The sequence below is a fragment of the Muntiacus reevesi genome, chromosome 4 (genome assembly GCF_963930625.1).
Source record: "Muntiacus reevesi chromosome 4, mMunRee1.1, whole genome shotgun sequence".
Classification (NCBI taxonomy): domain Eukaryota; kingdom Metazoa; phylum Chordata; class Mammalia; order Artiodactyla; family Cervidae; genus Muntiacus; species Muntiacus reevesi.
Genome location: NC_089252.1, coordinates 41903471 through 41926910, shown reverse-complemented (window position 1 = coordinate 41926910; position 23440 = coordinate 41903471). Strand labels below are relative to the sequence as shown.

At 38.1% G+C, this 23440-nt stretch overlaps 1 non-coding gene across 1 annotated transcript; it reads left to right on the top strand.

Moving 5' to 3' along the window:
* The first annotated feature begins 20466 nt into the window (after positions 1-20466).
* Positions 20467-20572, top strand: LOC136168020 (U6 spliceosomal RNA). The gene has a single exon (XR_010663186.1). It is a non-coding gene; the product is annotated as a U6 spliceosomal RNA (small nuclear RNA).
* Positions 20573-23440: the final 2868 nt, after the last annotated feature.

Here is a 23440-nt window from a genome sequence, read left to right as displayed (position 1 = left end):
TTCTCTCCTATAAATTCATCAAAAGAATAACTGAACGCAGGGCAAACTTCACAAAACAACTTCTGATCACTAGCTGAGGTCATCAGGCGCCCAGAAAAGCAACCCATTGTCTTTGCAAGGAGGTAGGACAAAATATAAAAGATAAGAAGAGAGACAAAAGAGCTAAGGATGGAGATCGTCCTGGGAAGGGAATCTAGTTTCCAAACACCAGGAAACCCTCGCACTGGCGGGTCTGGGGGAAGTTTTTGAATCTCCAAGGGCAACCTGACTGGGAGGAAAAATAAATAAAACTCACAAATTACGGGCTTAAAAGCAACTCCCAGCAGAAAAGTACCCCAGACGCCTGCATCCGCCACCAGCAAGTGGGGGCAGAACGGAGAGGAGCAGGCGGCATTGCTTAGGATAAGGACCGGGCCTGAGTGCCCTAAGGACAATCGGAGGGAGCTTTTGTGAGTTACCAACTTAAACTGTGGGTCAGCAAAAGAGAGAGAGAAAATTAACCGTCCTGAACACACTGCCAGCCGTTCGCAGAACAAAGGGACCAAGCAAGTCCAGAGAAGAGCTCGCAGGCTTCGGAAAGGCCCAGCCCCGCCGGAGGCAGGAGGCAAGAGGGAGGGGAAGGGGCAGGCTCAGCCCCAAGGACCGCATCCCCTACCGCACTGCAAACAGGCCTCCAGTTTCTAACCCAAGACTTCCTGAGATTCTGGATGGTCAACATCTGCCGGGAGGGTTGAGGCGAGACACAGGGCGCAGGCACCCGACCGGTGCGGGCGGGGACTGGGGCTGGGGCCGCAGAGAGCAGAAGGCGCACGCACCTGACTGGCACGGGCGGAAACTGAGACTGGGATGGCGGAGGGGAGAAGGCGTGCCGCACCCGGGTAGAGTGCGCCTGTCAAGCCCCTGGCTGCCTGAGCTGCTTGGAAGGGGTAGGTGCATAAAGTAGGCGCAGCTTTTTGTTCCGTGCTTTGGTGGAACACCCGAGGACTGGAACCGCGCGCAGCGCAGGGCACGCTCAATATAGAGCAGCCGGGAGACTAAGCAGTGTAGACCCGGAAAGCAGCACCAGCCCCTCCCCCCAGCGCGACAGAACTAGCAACCTGAGTAAGAGGCCACCTCCGCCCGCCTGTGTCAGGGCGGAACTTAGACACTGAAGAGACCGGCAAACAGAAGCCAAATAAACAAAGGGAACCGCTTCAGAAGGGACTGGTACAACAGATTAAAATCCCTGTAGGTAACACCGACTACACCGGAAGGGGCCTGTAGATATCGAGAAGTGTAAGCTGGAACGAGGAGCTATCTGAAACTGAGCCGAACCCACACTGACTGCAACAGCTCCAGACAAATTCCTAGATATATTTTTACTTTTTTTTTTTAACTAATTAAAAAAATTTTTTTTTCTTTTTTATTTTTTCTCTTTTATTTTCCTTTAAAATCCCCTATTACTCCACCATTACTCCTTAACTTCATTTTCATAGATTATTATGATTTTTTTTAATTAGGGAAAAAAATTTTTTTTCCTTGTGTTTTTTTCTTCTCTATTTTTTCCTTTTTCTCTTCTATTTTCTATATTTCTTTTTCTCTTATTTCCTTTTAAAGTCCTCTATTACTCCTCTACTACTCCTTAATTTTGATTTTCATTACTATATAACCTTACAAATAAAAGAGAGAGAAGCCCTATTTTTAAACTGAAATTCATATTTATTTCTAAAAATTTGTGTGTGTGTGTTTTGGTTTTTGTTTTTAATATAGTATTTTTAAGAGTCTAACCTATCCTCTAGATTTTTAATCTTTGTTTTTCAGTATATGATATAAATTGTGGACATTTAAGAATCCAATATTCAGTTTCCATTTTTATTCAGGAGTGTGTCAATTACTCTCTCCCAATCTTGACTCTCCATTTTCTACCTCAGAACACCTCTATTTCCTTCTTTCCCCTTCTCTGCCCAATCCAATTCTGTGAATCTTTGTGGGTATCTGGCTATGGAGAACACTCTGGGAACAGACAACTGTATAGATCTGTCTCTCTCCTCTTGAGTCCCCCTTTTTCTCCTCCTGCTCATCTCTATCTCCCTCCTCCCTCTTCTCTTCTTCATGTAACTCTGTGAACCTCTCCGGGTGTCCCTCACGGGGGAGAATCTTTTCCCATTAACCTAGAAGTTTTATTATCAGTGCTGTATAGTAGGAGAAGTCTTGAGACTACTGGAAGAAAAAAAACTGAAATCCAGAGGCAGGAGATTTAAGGCCAAAACCTGAGAACACCAGAAAACTCCTAACTACATGGGATATTAAGTAATAAGAGACTGTCCAATAGCCTCCATACCTACACTGAAACCAACCACCACCCAAGAGCCAATAAGTTTTAGAGCAAGACATACCATGCAAATTCTCCAGCAACACAGGAACATAGCCCTGAACACCAACATATAGGCTGCCCAAGGTCACACCTAACACACAGACAGATCTCAAAACTCATTACTGGGCACTCCATTGCACTCCAGAGAGAAGAAATCAAGTTCCATGCACCAAAACACCGACACAACCTTCCCTAACAGGAAACCTTGACAAGCCAATCGTCCAACCCCACCCACTGGGTAAAACCTCCACAATAAAAAGGAACCACAGACCTCCAGAATACAGAGAGCCCACTGCAGACACAGCAATCTAAACAAGATGAAAAGGCAGAGACATACACAACAGGTAAAGGAAAATGAAAAATGCACACCAAGTCAAACAAAAGAGGAGGAGATAGGGAATCTACCTGAAAAAGAATTTAGAATAATGATAATAAAAATGATTCAAAATCTTGAAAACAAAATGGAGTTACAGATAAATAGCCTGGAGACAAAGATTGAAAAGATGCAAGAAATGTTTAATAAAGACATAGAAGAAATAAAAAACAGTCAATTAAAAATGAATAATGCAAAAAATGAGATCAAAAACACTCTGGAGGGAACCAAGAGTAGAATAATGGAGACAGAAGATAGGATAAGTGAGGTAGAAGATAAAATGGTGGAAATAAATGAAGAAGAGAGGAAAAAAGAAAAAAGAATCAAAAGAAATGAGGACAACCTCAGGGACCTCTGGAACAATGTGAAACGCCCCAACATTCGAATCATAGGAGTTCCAGAAGAAGAAGACAAAAAGAAAGGCCATGAGAAAATACTCAGGGAGATAATAGCTGAAAACTTCCCTAAAATGGGGAAGGAAATATCCACCCAAGTCCAAGAAACCCAGAGAGTCAGAAACAGGATAAACCCAAGGCGAAACACCCCAAGACACATATTAATCAAATTAACAAAGATCAAACAAAAAGAACAAATATTAGAAGCAGCAAGAGAGAAACAACAAATAACACACAAAGGGATTCCCATAAAGATAACAGCTGATCTATCAATAGAAACCCTCCAGGCCGGAAGGGAATGGCAGGACATACTAAAGATAATTAAAGAGAATAACCTACAACCTAGATTACTGTACCCAGCAAGGATCTCATTCAGATAGGAAGAAGAATTCAAAAGCTTTACAGACAAGCAAAAGCTGAGAGGATTCAGCACCACCAAGCCAGCTCTTCAACAAATGCTAAAGGATCTTCGCTAGACAGGAAATGTATAAACGTGAATCCAAAACAACAAAGTAAATGGCAACGGGACCACACCTATCAATAATGACCTTAAATGTAAATGGGTTGAATGCCCCAACCAAAAGACAAAGATTGGCTAAATGGATACAAAAACAAGACTCCTGTATATGCTATCTACAAGAGACCCACCTCAAAACAAGAGACATATACAGACTAAAAGAAAACGGCCAGAAAAAAATAGTTCACGCAAACGGAGAACAAAAGAAAGCAGGAGTCGCAATACTCATATCAGATAAAATAGACTTTCAAATAAAGGATGTGAACAGAGACAAAGAAGGACACTACATAATGATCAAAGGATCAATCCAAGAAGAGGATATAACAATTATAAACATATATGCACCCAACATAGGACCACTGCAATATGTCCGTCAAACGCTAACAAGTATGAAAGAGGAAATTAATAGTAACACAATAATAGTGGGAGACTTTAATACCCCACTCACAGCTACGGATAGATCAACTAAACAGAAAATTAACAAGGAAACACAAACCTTAATTAACACAATGGACCAGCTAGACCTAATTGATATCTATAGGACATTTCACCCCAAAAAAATCAACTTCACCTTTTTCTCAAGTGCACACGGAACCTTCTCCAGAATAGATCACATCCTGGGCCATAAATCTGGTTTTGGAAAATTCAAAAAAATTGAAATCATTCCAGTCATCTTTTCTGACCACAGTGCAGTAAGATTAGATCTCAATTACAGGAAAAATATTGTCAAAAATTCAAACATATGGAAGTTAAATAACACGCTTCTGAATAACCAACAAGTCACAGAAGAAATCAAAAAATGCATAGAAATAAATGAAAATTAAAACACAACAACCCAAAACCTATGGGACACTGTAAAAGCAGTCCTAAGGGGAAGGTTCATAGCAATACAGGCTTACATCAAGAAACAAGAAAAAAGTCAAATAAATAGCCTAACTCTACACCTAAAGCAATTAGAGAAGGAAGAAATGAAGAACCCCAGGGAGAGTAGAAGGAAACAAATCTTAAAAATTAGGACAGAAATAAATGCAAAAGAAACTAAAGAGACCATAGCAAAAATCAACAAAGCTAAAAGCTGGTTTTTTGAAAAAACTAAACAAAATTGACAAACCATTAGCAAGACTCATTAAAAAACAAAGAGACAAGAACCAAATTAACAAAATTAGAAATGAAAAGGGTGAGATCACAACAGACAACACTGAAAAACAAAGGATCATAAGAGACGACTACCAGCAGCTCTATGCCAATAAAATGGACAACTTGGATGAAATGGACAAATTCTTAGAAAAGTATAACTTTCCAAAACTGAACCAGGAAGAAATAGAAGATCTTAACAGACCCATCACAAGCAAGGAAATTGAAACTGTAATCAGAAAATTTCGAGCAAACAAAAGCCCAGGACCTGATGGCTTCACAGCTGAATTCTACCAAAAATTTAGAGAAGAACTAACACCTATCTTACTCAAATTCTTCCAGAAAATTTCAGAAGAAGGTAAACTTCCAAACTCATTCTATGAGGCCACCATAACCCTAATTCCAAAACCAGACAAAGATGCCACAAAAAAGAAAACTACAGGCCAATATCACTGATGAACATAGATGCAAAAATCCTTAACAAAATTCTAGCAAACAGAATCCAACAACATATTAAAAAGATCATACACCATGACCAAGTGGGCTTTATCCCGGGAATGCAAGGATTCTTTAATATCCGCAAATCAGTCAATGTAATATGCCACATTAACAAATTGAAAGATAAAAACCATATGATTATCTCAATAGATGCAGAGAAAGCCTTTGACAAAATTCAACACCCATTTATGATTAAAACTCTCCAGAAAGCAGGAATAGAAGGAACATACCTCAACATAATAAAAGCTATATATGACAAACCCACAGCAAGCATCACCCTCAATGGTGAAAAATTGAAAGCATTTCCCCTGAAATCAGGAACAAGACAAGGGTGCCCACTCTCACCACTACTATTCAACATAGTGTTGGAAGTGTTGGCCACAGCAATCAGAGCAGAAAAAGAAGTAAAAGGAATCCAGATAGTAAAGGAAAGAAATGAAACTCACTGTTTGCAGATGACATGATCCTCTACATAGAAAACCCTAAAGACTCTACCAGAAAATTACTAGAGCTAATCAATGAATATAGTAAAGTTGCAGGATATAAAATTAACACACAGAAATCCTTTGCATTCCTATACACTAACAATGAGAAAACAGAAAGAGAAATTAAGGAAACAATACCATTCACCATTGCAACAAAAAGAATAAAATACTTAGGAGTACATCTACCTAAAGAAACAAAAGACCTATACATAGAAAACTATGAAACACTGATGAAAGAAATCAAAGAGGACACAAACAGATGGAGAAACATACCGTGTTCATGGATTGGAAGAATCAATATTGTCAAAATGGCTATTCTACCCAAAGCAATCTATAGATTCAATGCAATCCCTATCAAGCTACCAACAGTATTCTTCACAGAACTAGAACAAATAATTTCACAATTTATATGGAAATACAAAAAACCTCGAATAGCCAAAGTAATCTTGAGAAAGAAGACTGAAACTGGAAGAATCAACCTGCCTGACTTCAGACTCTACTACAAAGCCACAGTCATCAAGACAGTATGGTACTGGCACAAAGACAGAAATATAGATCAATGGAACAGAATAGAAAGCCCAGAGATAAATCCATGAACCTATGGACACCTTATCTTTGACAAAGGAGGCAAGGATATACAATGGAAAAAAGACAACCTCTTTAACAAGTGGTGCTGGGAAAACTGGTCAACCACTTGTAAAAGAATGAAACTACAACACTTTCTAACACTGTACACAAAAATAAACTCAAAACGGATTAAAGATCTAAATGTAAGACCAGAAACTATAAAACTCCTAGAGGAGAACATATGCAAAAAACTCTCTGACATGAATCACAGCAGAATCCTCTATGACCAACCTCCCAGAATACTGGAAATAAAAGCATAAATAAACAAATGGAACCTAATGAAACTTAAAAGCTTTTGCACAACAAAAGAAACTATAGGTAAGGTGAAAAGACAGCCCTCAGATTGGGAGAAAATAATAGCAAACGAAGCAACAGATAAAGGATTAATCTCAAAAATATACAAGCAACTCCTGAAGCTCAATTCCAGAAAAATAAATGACCCAATCAAAAAATGGGCCAAAGAACTAAACAGACATTTCTCCAAAGAAGACATACAGATGGCTAACAAACACATGAAAAGATGCTCAACATCACTCATTATCAGAGAAATGCAAATTAAAACCACAATGAGGTACCATTACACGCCAGTCAGGATGGTTGCTATCCAAAAATCTACAAGCAATAAATGCTGGAGAGGGTGTGGAGAAAAGGGAACCCTCTTACACTGTTGGTGGGAATGCAAACTAGTACAGCCACTATGGAGAATAGTGTGGAGATTTCTTAAAAAACTGGAAATAGAACTGCCATATGACCCAGCAATACCACTTCTGGGCATACACACCGAGGAAACCAGATCTGAAAGAGACATGTGCACCCCAATGTTCATCACAGCACAGTTTATAATAGCCAGGACATGGAAGCAACCTAGATGCCCATCAGCAGATGAATGGATAAGGAAGCTGTGGTACATATACACCATGGAATATTACTCAGCCATTAAAAAGAATTCATTTGAATCCGTTCTAATGAGATGGATGAAACTGGAGCCCATTATACAGAGTGAAGTAAGCCAGAAAGATAAAGAACATTACAGCATACTAACACATATATATGGAATTTAGAAAGATGGTAACGATAACCCTATATGCAAAACAGAAAAAGAGACACAGATGTACAGAACAGACTTTTAGACTCTGTGGGAGAAGGCGAGGGTGGGATGATTCGAGAGAACAGCATGTATATTATTTATAGTGAAACAGATCACCAGCCCAGGTGGGATGCATGAGACAAGTGCTTGGGCCTGGTGCACTGGGAAGACCCAGAGGAAGCGGTTGGAGAAGGAGGTGGGAGGGGAGATTGGGATGGGGGATACATGTAACTCCATGGCTGATTCATGTCAATGTATGACAAAACCCACTGCAATGTTGTGAATTAATTAGCCTCCAACAAATAAAAATAAAAAATAAATTTTTTAAAAGATAACAATGCAAAGAAATAGAGGAACACAATAGGATGGGAAAGACTGGAGATCTCTTCAAGAAAACTGGAGATACTTTTAGCTCAGTTAGAAAATCTGCATGGGATGCAGGAGAGCTCCACTCCGGTATTATTGCCTGGGAAATCCCATGGACAGAGGAGCCTGATGGACTAAAGTCCATGTGGTTGCACAATTTGGACAAGACTTAGTAACTAAACCAGCAAGGGAACATTTCATGCAAAGATGGGCACAATAAAGGACAGAAACAGCAAAGACCTAAAAAGCAGAAGATATTAAGAAAAGGTGGCAAGAATACAGAGGAGAACTGTACAGCAAATGCCTTAATGACCCAGAAAAGCACGATGGTGTGATCACTCACTTAGAGCCAGACATCCTGGAGTTAGAAGTCAGGTAGGCCTTAGAAGCATCACTGTAAACAAAGCTAATGGAGGTGATGGAATTCCAACTGAGCTATTTCAAATATTAAAAGATGATGCTGTGAAAGTGCTGCACTCAATATGCCATCAAATTTGGAAATCTCAGCAGTGGTCACAAGACTGGAAAAAGTCACTTTTCATTCCAATCTCAAAGAAAGGCAATGCCAAAGAATGTTCAAACTACCACACAGTTACACTCATTTCACACACTAGTAAAGTAATGCTCAAAATTCTCCAAGCTAGGCTTCAACAGTATGTGAGCCAAGAACTTCCAGATGTTCAAGCTGGATTTAGAAAAGGCAGAGGAACTAGAGATCAAATTGCCAGCATCCGATGAATCATAGAAAAAGGAAGAGAATTCCAGAAAACCATCTGCTTCTGCTTCATTGACTATGCTAAAGCCTTTGACTGTGTGAATCACAAGAAAGTGTGGAAAATTTTTTAAAGAAATGGGAATACCAGGGCACCTTATCTGCCTCCTGAGAAACCTGTATGCAGGTAAAGAAGCAACAGTTAGAACCGGACATGGAACAACAAACTGGTTCAAAATTGGGAAAGGACTACGTCAAGGCTGTATATTGTCACTTTGCTTATTTAACTTATATGCAGAGTACCTCATGTGAAATGCTGGGCTGGATGAAACACAAACTGGAATCAAGTTACAGGGAGAAATATCAATAACCACAGATGTGCAGATGACACCACCCTTATGGCAGAAAGTGAAGAGGAACTAAAGAGCATCCTGATGAACATGAAAGAGGAGAGTGAAAAGGCTTGCTTAAAACTCAACATTTGAAAAATAAGATCATGGCATCTGGTCCCATCACTTCATGGCAAATAGATGGGCAGCAATGGAAACAGTGACAGACTTTACTTTCTTGGACTCCAAAATCACTGCAAATGGTGACTGCAGCCATGAAATTAAAAGATGCTTCCTACTTGGAAGAAAAGCTATGAAAAACCTAGACAGTATATTAGAAAGTAGGGACATTACTTTGCTAAAAAGGTTCATATAGTCAAAGCTCTGGTTTTTCCAGTAGTCATGTATGGATGTTAGAGTTGAACTATAAAGGAGGCTGAGCGCTGAAGAATTGATGCTTTTGAACTGTGGTGCTGGAGAAGACTCTTGAGAATCCTTTGGACTGCAAGGAGACCAAACCAGTTGATACTAAAGGGGAAAAAAACTGAATATTCATTGGATGGACTGATTCTGAAGCTGATCCAACACTTTGGCCACCTAAGTGAAGAGCCGACTCATAAGAAAAGACCCTGACGCTGGCAAAGATTGAAGACAGGAGGAGAAGGGGATGACAGGGGATGAGATGATTGGATGGCATCACCAACTCAATGGGCATGAATTTGAGCAAGCTCCAGGAGATGGTGGAAGGCAGGGAAGCTTAATGTGCTACAGTCCATGCAGCCTCAAAGAGTTGGACACAACTGAGCATCAACAGAAGTTATTCTACAGGAAGTCATTACTTAATTTGAAGCTGAATGTCAGATAACCCAAAAGCCCAGAAAAATAAAATGGGATGGACCTAACTCTATTAGTGGCAGAGTATCAGGAAGAATAACTTTTCAGCTGAGACAAAATGCAAAAGTAGATTTGGAAGACCTGCTATGATACAGCTTTGATCATGGAATAATGGCAGCAGTTAAAATTGAATCTCTAGGTTAGGGCTCCTGGATTTGCTCTCATAAGAAATAAAAGGGGAGTGGGGAAAATGGAGGAAGACCAGGTGACAGGCCAATAAATAAGGCTGCATTACCAGCTCACTGTGTAGTGTAAGAGGGAGTGGGTTAAGAGTCTTCCGTCAAATGTGGACTAGAAAAAAAAATGTGGACTAGAAGACAGATTCTAGTACTCTGTAAAGTAAGGAATGTGCCTCTATTATTGAATTTATTATATTATTCATGGAATAATTTATCATGATTATGATTATTTTTTATGTATGGCTAGATTCAATTTCTTAATATTTTATTTGCATCTACATTCAACAAAGATAATGGCCTGTAATTTCTTTTTTGCAGTGTCTTTGTCTCATTTATATATCAGGGTAATGGTACCCTAGTAGAATGACTTGGGAGTGTTCCATACACTTCAATGTTTAGGAATAATTAGAGAAGGCTCTGGAGAAGGAAATGGCTGCCCACTCCACTATTCTTGCCTGGGAAATCCCATAGACAGAGGAGCCTAGTGGTCTACAGTCCACAGGGTGGCAAAGAGTCGGACATGACTAAGTGACTAAGCACAGCACAGGACAGAGAAGTATAGTGTGGGGAGAGAGCAAATCAGCCAAGATGGCATGTTCAGGCTCTCTCCCCTCATGTTTTGTAAATAATGACGATATAGCAGCTGAAATCATCTATAGCACTTTTCCCCTATCTATTTGCCAGGAAGTGATGGGACCAGATGCCACTATATGAGTGTTTTTGAATGCTGAGTTTTAAGCCAGCTTTTCCACTCTTCTCTTTCATTCTCATCAAGAGGTTCTAGAGTTCCTCTTCACTTTCTGTCATTAAACTGGCATCATCTGCATATCTGTGGTTGTTGTTATTTCTCCCAGTAATCTTGATTCCAGCTTCTGAGTCATCCAAACTGGCAATACGCAGGATGTATTTGGCATATAAGTTAAATAACAAGGGTAATAATACACAGACTTGATGTACTTCCTTCCCAATTTTGAACCTGTCAGTTGTTCAAAAAATTGATCACAAAAATTAAAAAAATATATATGGAATTTGCTTTTTAAATATAGGGTCTTTTTTAAAAAGTAGGCTTTTTTATAGTAGGCTATAAAAATGCAAGTTAAAGGAGTAATAAAGAACTAAAATTTAAAAAAATTAAAAGGTTATAATAGTAAAAGTATTTACTATTACTTACCACACTTATGGTAGAAAGTAAAGAACTAAAGAGCCTCTTGATGAAAGTGAAAGAGGAGAGTGAAAAAGTTGGCTTAAAGCTCAACATTCAGAAAACTAAGATCATGGCATCCAGTCCCATCACTTCATGGCAAATAGATGGGGAAACTGTGGAAACAATGGCTGACTTTATTTTTCTGGGCTCCAAAATCACTGCAGATAATGACTGCAGCCATGAAATTAAAAAACACTTACTCCTTGGAAGGAAAATTATGACCAACCTAGACAGCATATTAAAAAGCAGAGATATTACTTTACCAACAAAGGTCCATCTGGTCAAGGCTATGGTTTTTCCAATAATCATATATGGATGTGAGAGTTGGACTATAAAGAAAGCTGAGCACTGAAGAATTGATGCTTTTGAACTGTGGTGTTGGAGAAGACTCTTCATAATCCCTTGGACTGCAAAGAGATCCAACCAGTCCATCCTAAAGGAGATCAGTCCTGAGTGTTCACTGGAAGGACTAATGTTGAAGCTGAAGTTCCAATACTTTGGCCATCTGATGCAAAGAGCTGACTCATTTGAAAAGACTCTGATGTTGGGAAAGATTGAAGGCAGGAGGAGAAGGGGATGACAGAGGATGAGATGGTTGGCATCACCGACTCAATGGAGATGAGGTTGAGTAAACTCTGGGAGCTGGTGATGGACAGGGAGACCTGGCGTGCTGTGGTCCATGGGGTCGCAAAGAGTCAGACAGGACTGAGAGACTGAACTGAATTGAACTGAACTGTGGCGGGGAGGGGGAGTAAGGATTGGGGGAACACGTATACCTGTGGCTGATTCATGTTGATGTATTGCAAAAATGATCACAATATTGTAATTATTTTTCAATTAAAATAAATTAATTAACTTAAAAAAAGAGGTGTAAAAACCCCGTAGGCTCCTATTACTATGTTGCTATAATCATTCTAACGGTCTAAAATGCTGCAACTAATTTACCCAAGGTCTTCATACCAGAAATGCTGAAATTTTCTTACAGTTTTATTCTACACCAAGCCACTACGTGAAGTAGGATGTATTACTTCTCATTTCTTTACAGGTGTCGGTGCAGATCCAATTGTTGAACAAAAGCCGAACTTAAAAACCTTTAGATTACAGCAATTATTACTGATTTTACATGAGATAAAAATGTAATTGCTCCATTTCTTTCATTCTTTCTTTTTTTCTCTCCCTCACTGCATATTTTAGACCTTCCTGCTTGACTGCCAGGTCAGACCCAGCACAAAAAGACACTGGTCATAAGACAGTGGAACTGGAGTGTTCCTTTTCATAAGAAATGAAATGCTTGAAATTTCCCTCTCAAATTGATCACAAACTCTCCATTATCATTTCTGTTTTTAAACTCTATTATGTCTATGATAACTCATGCATTGCCTATAAAGGAATACCTCTAGCCATTTGGATAGTTACAGAGAATGCACTGAGGCAGCTACTCTCCACAAGCAAAATGGTACACATATTTTTTTAATTCTCTTTCTTTCCCCTCTCCTATATTTATTCACTCTTTTAAATTCTTTGAATCTCTTCTAATTTTTCTCACTCGTTTGTTCTTTTCTACTTACCTCTATAAATTTGTCCCTCACTTACTCCCTCTCTTCCTTCTCTCTAGAATTAGATATTTGGGTATCTGTCCATCATTCTCTTTCACATAGACTCTGTCTCCTGTAAGTTTTAAGATGTTTCCATTTTAAAATTAACTCTATGCTTTATAAGATAAATTTATATGCTGCTTGGATGGGCTTCCCTGGTAGCCCAGCTGGTAAAGAATCTGGCTACAATGCAGGAGACCCCAGTTCAATTCCTGGGTTGGGAAGATCCCCTGGAGAAGGGAAAGACTACACACTACAGTATTCTGGCCTGGAGAATTCCATGGACTATACAGTCCATGGGTTCCCAAACAGTTGGACACAACTGAGCGACTTTCACTTTCATTTTTTGTATGGGAAGGACTACTGCCTAAGCTAACAAAGATATCCATTTGGAAATGTTTGTTTTTCACTCTTCCACATTCTTACAGAAACAGTGCTATACCCCTAGGATGTGGCAGACCAGGTTTTAAATTATTTTGCCCTTTACTAAGTCTATGACTTTGAACTAGATTTTAAGCTCTTTTTCATTAGTTTCTGATTTATAAAGTGGGGGGAATATTAGTTCTTAATTCTTAGGATTATTGTTAAATAATAGATGCAAAATATTTTGTACAGGGTTTGGTCACATGGTGAACACAATATATGTTATTTAATATTATGTTTCCCTATTTCTAGGTAATAATGTACAGCAGAAATTAATTTCCATTTTCCATTAACGTCTATTTTCCACTGTGTTTACCTACGTACATTTTCTAGCTTAATTTGCAAATATGTGGCCATATAACTAGGAAGATCTCCTGGAGTAGGAAATAGCACCCACTCCAGCATTCTTGCCTGGAAAATTCCGTGGACAGAGGAGCCTGTAGTCCTATATCCCACAGCATCACAGAGAGTCAGACATGATTGAGCACACACACATACAACTTCATTTATATAATATAGACATTTTATGTAGTTTCTGGGATGCTCCCTTAAATAGAGGAGGAAGACTATTCTTTCCTCCCTTCTCCATCTTGCTTACATAAATGCTTATATGTCATTTTTGACCACTAAAATAAGGGTCTTCTCCTAGGTGAGATGGAACAAAAATAACTCCATGGATTTCCATAGTTGTCTTGAATTGCTAATATTTGGACTATAAAAAAAATGTGAAAGTTTTTTTTACTTTTAAAAATTATTGCATTCGTTTATTCTATGCAGTTGAATAACTGATAAATTTAGCTTTTCCTAACCCCTGATCCCCTACCTTCTTATTTTAGTTTCTCACATTACTTATTTTGTTGTTCTATTTCTGCATGTCCCTATTTCTTAGGGTACTTATTTTGGCTTTTTCCAACAGGGGAAGTTTCAGTGTTCAGATATTACTCTTCCTTTCTGTTGGTCCTTTTTTTTTTCTTACTCAATTAGCCTGACCTCTAGCCTATCATCATTTCTGCTTATCTGCCTGGCTTTGCTCCACCTCCTTTTATGCCTGTAAGGTACGTCACTAAGTAACACACATACCATTGACCGTTGGATCCTATTTGTCTGTTTGGAATATTACTTTAACATTTCTCGTATGCAAATCTGAGATCTTAGTATCTATTTTTTTAAGCTTAGTGTTGCCTCTTTCCCATTTATCTTTTCCTTTTAAAAAAAATCTCACTTCCCTCTCTCTATTAGTAGTTTTTCTGGGTGCCCTATGTACAATATTAGCAATCTACTACTTGTTAAATATAAAAATACTGAAAAATTTTATTAACATATATTATACAGTGTATTTTCCATCTAACAGTTTCACCTTCCTCAGTAATTTTGGTGAATGCCCTTTAGAATTAGAAAGATAAAATTCCTACCTAATTATAGTCATTTACATATGCAAATGTTATCAGATTTAATAATCACATTTCCCTAGAAATGAAGAATAAAGCCACGTATATTTTAACTGACTCCTGTGTAATTAAGTTACTATCCTGTGTCATTTACTGTAAAGAAAATCATTTGAGTTTGAAACTGTAGCTTTGTCTTTTGCTTAAGCAGACATTTCTGTGTTTAAATGTGGGCATGGCTAACCAAGTAGAATCATTTCAGGGAAATTTGGGAGAAAATAATCTCTAATCACATATTCTTTTAATTCTTGGAAACTTTTACTTTGGTCCAAATTTCATACTTTAAAACTATGTGCTCATTGACACTGAAAATGATCTTTAATAGAGTTTAAGAAAGATAAAGACCAATACAGTATACTAACGCATGTATATGGAATTTAGAAAGATGGTAATGATAACCCTATATGCAAAACAGAAAAAGAGACACAGATGTACAGAAACAGACTTTTGGACTCTGTGGGAGAAGGCGAGGGTGGGATGTTTCGAGAGAACAGCATCGAAGCATGTATATTATCAAGGGTGAAACAGATCACCAGCCCAGGTTGGATGCATGAGACAAGTGCTCAGGTCTGGTGCACTGGGAAGACCCAGAGGGATCGAGTGGAGAAGGAGGTGGGAGGGGGTATCGGGATGGGGGATACATGTAGGTCTATGGCTGATTCATGTCGATGTATGGCAAAAACCAGTACAATACTGTAAAGTAATTAACCTCCAACTAATAAAAGTAAATGAAAAAAAAAAGAATGAGGAGAGCTTAATACCTTCTATAGTGTGTACTATGCATATATATAGTACATATACATATATATATATAAAATATGTAATATAATATGTGAATGAGAGAGTGAAAGTCACTCAGTTGTGTCCAATTCTTTGCGACCCCATGGACTATATAGTCCATGGAATTCTCCAGGCCAGAATACTGAAGTGGGTAGCTGTTCCCTTCTCCAGGGGATCTTCTCAACCCAGGGATCAAACCCAGGTCTCCTGCATTGCAGGCGGATTCTTTACCAGCTGAGTCACCAGGGAAGCCCATCATAATATGCACACATTCAGGTTTAGAGGAATAAACAAAATAAATGAGAAACGACCTCAATTCCTCACTTGGCTTGATGAAGCTGTCCATGTTCTCTACAGGAAAAGAAAGCCAGCTACAATAAACAGAAAAGTCGAAGCATTAGTCTCTCAATTGTGTCTGACTCTTTGTGACCCCATAGACCGTAGCCCACTAGTATCCTTCCTTTATATATTATATAAAGGAAGGAAATCCATTCTATATTCACTCTGAAAGTCAATTCATTTTGCATTTATTCTGTATTTACAATAAAAACAATATGATCATCTCAATTGATGCAGAAAAAGCCTTTGACAAAATTCAGCATTCATTTATGATTAAAACTCTTCAAAAAATGGGCATAGAAGGAACCTACCCCAACATAGTAAAGGCCATATATGGTAAGCCTACAACAAACATTATTCTCAACGGTGAAAACCTGAAAGCATTCCCACTAAGTACAGGAACAAGACAAGGGTGTCCACTTTCACCACTATTATTCAACATAGTTCTGGAAGTCCTAGCCATCAGAGAAGAAAAAGAAGTAAAAAGAATCCAGATTGGAAAAGAAGTAAAGCTCTCACTGTTTGCAGATGACACGATACTGTACATAGAAAACCCTAAAGATAGTATCAGAAAATTACTAGAGCTAATCAGTGAATTTAGCAAAGTTGCAGGATACAAAATCAATACACAGAAATCACTTGTATTTCTGTATACTAACAATGAAAAATCAGAGAAATTAAGGAATCAATCCCATTCACAATTGCAACAAAAAGAATTAAATATCTAGGAATAAACTTACCTAAGGAGACAAAAGAACTGTACATAGAAAATTATAAGACAATGATGAAAGAAATCAAAGTTGACATAAACTGATGGAGCGATATCCATGCTTTGGGGTAGGAAGAATCAATATTGTGAAAATGACTATATTGCCAAATGCAATCTCTCAATGCGATCCCTATCAAATTACCAATGGCATTTTTCACAGAACCAGAAGAAAAAATTTCACAATTCATATGGAAACACAAAAGACCCTGAATATCCAATGTAGTCTTGAGAAAGAGGAATGGAGCTGGAGGAATCAACTTTCCTGGCTTCAGATTATACTACAAACCTACAGTCATCAAGATAGTATGGTACTGGGACAAAAACAGAACCATAGACCAATGCACCAAGATACAAAGCCCAGAAATTAGCCCATGAACCTATTGGTACCTTATTTTCTACAAAAGAGGCAAGAATATACAATTGAGCAAAGACCACATCTTTAATAAACGGTGTTGGGAAAACTGGACAGCTACATGTAAAAAAATGAAATTAGAACACTCCCTAACATCATACACAAACTCAAAATGGATTAAAGACCTAAATGTAAGACCAGAAACTATAAAACTATTAGAAGAAAGCATAGGCAAAACACTCAATGACACAAGTCAAAACAAGATCCTCTATGACTCACCTCCTAGAGTAATGGAAATAAAAACAAAAGTAAAAAAGTGGGACCTCATTGAACTTAAAAGCTTTTGCACAGCAAAGGAAGCTATAAGCAAGGTGAAAAGACAACCCTCAGAATGGGAGAAAATAACAGCAAATGAAACAACTGACAAAGGATTAATTTCCAAAATATGCAAGCAGCACATGCAACTCAATACTAGAAAAACAAACAGCCCAATCAAAAAGTGGGGAAAAGACCTAAACAGATATTTCTCCAAAGAAGACATACAGATGGCTAGCAAACACATGAAAAGATGCTCAACATCGCTCATTATTAAAGAAATGCAAATCAAAACTACAATGAGATATCACCTCACACCAGTAAGAATGGCCATCATCAAAATGTCTACAAACAATAAATGCTGTAGAGGGTATGGAGAAAAGGGAGTTTTTGCCCTGTTGGTGGGAGTGTAAGTTGATACAGCCACTATGGAAGACGGTATGGGGATTCCTTAAAAAACTAGGAATAAAACCACTGTATAACCCAGTAATCTCACTCCTAGGCATGTACCCTGAGGAAACCAAAATTGAAACAGACCCATCTATCCCACTCTTCATTGCAGCACTCTTTACAACAGCTAGAACATGGTAGCAAACTAGATGCCTGTCAACAGATGAATGGATAAAGAAGTTGTGGTTCAGATACACAATGAAATATTACTCAGCCATAGTAAGGAACACATTTGAGTCAGATACGCAGATGACACCATGGTTATGGCAGAAAGTGAAGAACTAAAGAACCTCTTGATGAAAGTGAAAGAGGACAGTGAAAAGTTGGCTTAAAGCTCAACATTCAGAAAACTAAGATCATGGCATCTTGTTCCATCACTTCATGGCAAATAGATGGAGAAACAGTGGAAACAGTGGCTGACTTTATTTTTCTGGGCTCCAAAATCACTGCAGATGGTGATTGCAGCCATGAATTAAAAGACGCTTACTCACTGGAAGGAAAGTTATGACCAAACTAGTTAGCATATTAAAAAGCAGAGACATTACTTTGCCAACAAATGTCCATCTGGTCAAGGCTATGGTTTTTCCAGTGGTCATGTATGGATGTAAGAGTTGGACTGTGAAGAAAGCTGAGTGCCGAAAAATTGATGCTTTTGAACTATGGTGTTGGAGAAGACTCTTGAGAGTCCCTTGGACTGCAAGGAGATCCAACCAGTCCATCCTAAAGGAGATCAGTCCTGGGTGTTCATTGGAAGGACTGATGCTGAAGCTGAAGCTCCAATCTTTTTTGGCCACCTCATGCGAAGAGTTGACTCCTTGGAAAAGACCCTGATGCTGGAACGGATTGGGGGCAGGAGGAGAAGGGGAAAACAGGATGAGATGCTTGGATGGCATCACCGACTCGATGGACATGGGTTTGAGTAAACTCCGGGAGTTGGTGATGGACAGGGAGGCCTGGTGTGCTGTGATTCATGGGGTCGCACAGAGTCAGACACGACTGAGTGACTGAACTGAACTGCACTGAACTGAACCATTGCTTTAACAAACTAGGGATGATGAATTGTTCTCACAATTTTGCCTAAACTTAAGTTCCCCACTATTTTGCTGTTCTTAATAATAATTATGAATTTACTACTATTTATGAAATATAGTCATGATTCTTTACTTTCACTTTTTAGCTCCTACTCTGTGCAGCCACAGTATTTGATTGAGGATCAGGTGGTAAAGAATCTGACTGTAATGCAGGAGACCCAGGTTCAATCCCTGGGACAGGAAGATCCCTTCTAAGGAAATGGCTACCCACTCCAGCATTCTTGCCTGAATGGCTACCTACTCCAGTATTTTTGCCTCGAGGATTCCATGGACAGAGGAGCTTGGCAGGCCAGTCTGCCAGACAGGATTGAGTGACTAACTTTCACTTTCACTGGGTGAAATACTTATTAGAAGTTTCACTATTTTATAAACCTTTATCTGTCTACTGACCCCTAACTCTCAATGCAGACTAAGAGGTTCTTGAAGGGGAAGAACCTTCAGCTTTTTCATTCCTCAACCACCTAGAAAACTTTTGTTGTGTGTGCCATGCAGTGGTAGGAATGTTTGCTGCAGACTCGACCATAGCTGAAATCTTCACCAAGAATTACCCTTGGTGGAAGGGATCTTCCAAGATTACTGCCTCATCCTGGAAAATCTAGATCCAATAACAGGTTAATTTGAGGGTAAAAGGGTCCAGTTTTCATGCCTAAGACATTTTTTAAGGAATAGCTTAGAATTAGGGCAGTAATGTGGTTGACTAAAGCCTCCATTGTGCCCACACCCTGGCTCAGCTACTCACTCTGCCCAGTCACGATACTCTGAATAGCACACGCCAGTAATCCTTCTGTACTTTCATCTCAGAGACTTAGAATCTGATTCCAGGACAACCAGCTTAAAATAGACTTGGTTAGAGGGAGCATTGAATTAAATATTTATCTTATATTGAATAAATTTGACTGATACAGGACTATAATAAGGGCTTCAGAAGAAATAAAAGTGAAAGTCGCTCCGTCGTGTCTGACTCTTTGTGACTCCATGGGCTATACAGTCCATGGAATTCTCCAGGCCAGAATACTGGAGTATCCCTTCTCCAGGGAATCTAGGTCAATAATCTATAAATCCAGACATTCCTTTTCTTTGAGAAGACTCTCTAAAGTGACTTCCTCCACTATAACATTGAATTGCTTGCAATATGTTCCAAGTGTTGGATACTTATAATTACTACCAAGAAAGTTACCATTAATTGTCAATGCATACTGTTTATCTCACTTATTCTTCATAACAACCTTTAAGATTGCATGCATTTAAATCTGGAGAACAGAGCATCAGCCATACCTGAGGAATAGAACAAATAGATGTATATTCCTGATGTTCTTTATTGAGAAGTAAACATGAACTACTGTGGTATCTTTGATGTTTATATTCTTATAACTTAAAATTCTATGTAAATTTTAAATTTCTTTTTAAATTCTAACGTTCTAAATGGAGATAAGTTTCCTTTTGCTATCATATCCCATCCTTGTGACTTATGTGATACTTTGAATTAAGATAATGTACAATAACCTTATTTTGAGTTGTTGATAGACTATTCTATAAAACTCCTAATCAAAAAAGTAAAAAAATATAATGTGTTTGTGTTATGATGTCAGACTCACGTATATATTTGGAGAACTCAGCTTTGGAGATATGCTGTACTACTTATCAAACAAATATGAATTATATACTATAAGAATAATTACAAAATAGTGTAAATCCATTATTTTGGTCTAAGAAATGTGACTTAAATTCAAGAATATAGATAAAGAAAAAAGTTAGTGCTCACTTCGGCAGCACATATACTAAAATTGAACGATGCAAAGAAGATTAGCATGGCCCCTGCGCAAGGATGACACGCAAATTCATGAAGCATTCCATATTTTTTAGTACAACCGCTATGGAGAACAGGGTGGAGATTTCTTAAAAAACTGGAAATAGAACTGCCATATGACCCAGCAATACCACTTCTGGGCATACACATTGAGGAAACCAGATCTGAAAGAGACACGTGCACCCCAATGTTCATTGCAGCACTGTTTATAATAGCCAGGACATGGAAGCAACCTAGATGCCCATCAGCAGATGAATGGATAAGGAAGCTGTGGTACATATACACCATGGAATATTACTCAGGCATTAAAAAGAATTCATTTGAATCAGCTCTAATGAGATGGATGAAACTGGAGCCCATTATATAGAGGGAAGTAAGCCAGAAAGATAAAGACCATTACAGTATGCTAACACAAACATATGGAATTTAGAAAGATGGCAATGATAACCCTAAATGCAAAACAGAAAAAGAGACACAGATGTACAGAACAGACTTTTGGACTCTGTGGGAGAAGGCGAGGGTGGGATGTTTCGAGAGAACAGCATCGAAATTTGTATATTATTTAGGGTGAAACAGATCATCAGCCCAGGTTGGATGCATGAGACAAATGCTTGGGCCTGGTGCACTGGGAAGACCCAGAGGGATCGGGTAGAGAGGGAGGTGGAAGGGGGGATTGGGATGGGGAATACATGTAAATCCATGGCTAATTCATGTCAATGTATGACAAAAAACCACTACAATAATGTAAAGTAATTAGCCTCCAAGTGATAAAAAATAAATGAAAAAAAAAAAAGAAAAAAGTTAATGTGGCTGCAGAAGAGCTCCAACTTGAGTCATTCTAGTAAATTTTCTGTTCTATCAGTGCCCTCTGGTAAGGAAGTCCATGGTGTCTTTATTCATCTCTTGGACTAAGCATTTTGGAGGACTCAAGGAAGCATCAAACACAGATCAATATTTTTGGAACAAAGGAACCAACTGAACAACTAGCAGATATGTTTGAAAAACTGTTCTTGCTCAAGTCAAAGTGATGGTTCAGTGTATCCCTCCTAGACAGTATTCCAGAAAAAGGAAAGTTCACAGAAGGGAGGTGATTAGAAAGACTTTATGGAATTTCCTTTTAACATGTAATACATTTTATATTTTAGGAAGTTTTAGGTTTCTAGAAAAGTGACAAAAATATTACAGAGAATTTCCATATACTCCATAAACAGTTTAATAGTTAATATTTTCAAAAAATGTTTGAAGATGAAGTAATTTTGCATAGGTATATGGGAAGAATATATTTATGACATTCACAGTACTAACAGAAGTACTTGGCATAAATTAGACCCTCAATAAATATTTCTGATGTGAACAAATAAAATGCAGATTGTGCTTAAATATTAAAAGGCCTCTGATACTGAGGTGAAGAATTTGTTTTTAACAAATTCTGTAGGTAATGGGAAGTTATCTTTTCAAGGATAACTTTATACCCCCAAAAATGTAGAATTTAAAAGTTCTTAAAGAACTTGGTTATTTATCTTAGGAAAACAACAAAACAAGTTGAAAATTGAATTCATGTCCTGAGACTCAAAAGACCAGAAGTTCTATTTCTCTGTTTCATGAATCAATGTCATAGTGTCTGTAATCACAGATGCAGAATGCCCTCATTCTCAAGTAGGGACAGAATATGATTTGAACTTATTTTCTAATGGTTGGTATAGTTTGGGTGAGAATTATATAATATTTCTTCCAGTTTGTTTTCAGCTCACTAATGAAGCTGATTAATGAGAACATTTGGAATTTGTGTTGGTCTTCCCAAAGGAGAAAAATAGCATTCTACATAGTAGTTTCAGGGTCATTCAAAGGTCCTCCCAGCCACCAGATTTCCTCTTATTGTATGAAGTATTATGTTGTCGTAGAGATAAGAAACTTATCCTCTGATATTGAGCTGCATGAGCTGCTTGTACTTGGAGATTAATCCTTTGTCAATTGCTTCATTTGCAATTAGTTTCTACCATTCTGAGGGCTTTCTTTTCATCTTTATTGTTTCCTTTGCTATGCAAAAGCTTTTAAGTTTGATTAGGTCCCATTTATTTATTTTTGTTTTTATTTCCATTACACTAAGAGGTGAGTCAAAGAGGATCTTGCTGTGATTCATGTCAAAGAGGGTATGCCTATGTTTCCCTCTAAGATTTTTATAGTTTCTGGCCTTAAATTTAGGTCTTTAAGCCATTTTGAGTTTATTCTTGTACATGGTATTAGGGAATGTTCTAATTTCATTCATTTACATGTAACTGTTCAGTTTTCTCAGCACCATTTATTGAAGAGGCTGTCTTTTCTCCATTGTATTTTTTGCCTCCTTTGTCAAAGGTAAGGTGTCCATAAGTGCTTGGGTTTATCTCTCAGCTTTCTATCTTGCTCCATGGGTCTATGTTTCAGTTTTTGTGCCAATACCATACTGTCTTGATGACTGTAGCTTAGTAATATAGTCTGAAATCATGAAGGTTAACTCCTCCAGGTTCATTTTTCTTTCTCAAGATTATTTTGGCTCTTAGGAGTCTTTTGTGTTTCCATACAAAAAAATTGTGAAATGTTTTGTTCTAATTCTGTGAGAAATGCCATTGGTAATTTGATAGGGATTGCATCAAATTTATAGATTGCTTTGGGTCATTTTCACACATTAATCCTTCTGATCCATAAACATGGTATATCTATCTCTGCATCTGTTTGTGGCATCTTTGATTTATCTCATCAGTGTCTTACAGTTTTCTGCACACAGGTCTTTTTTCTCCTTATGTAAGTTTATTTCAAGGTATTTTATTCTTTTCATTGCAATGGTGAATGGAATTGTTTCTTTAATTTCTCTTTCTGGTTTTTTATTGTTAGTATATAGGAAAAAATCTATAAACAATAAATGCTGGAGAGGATGTGGAGGAAAG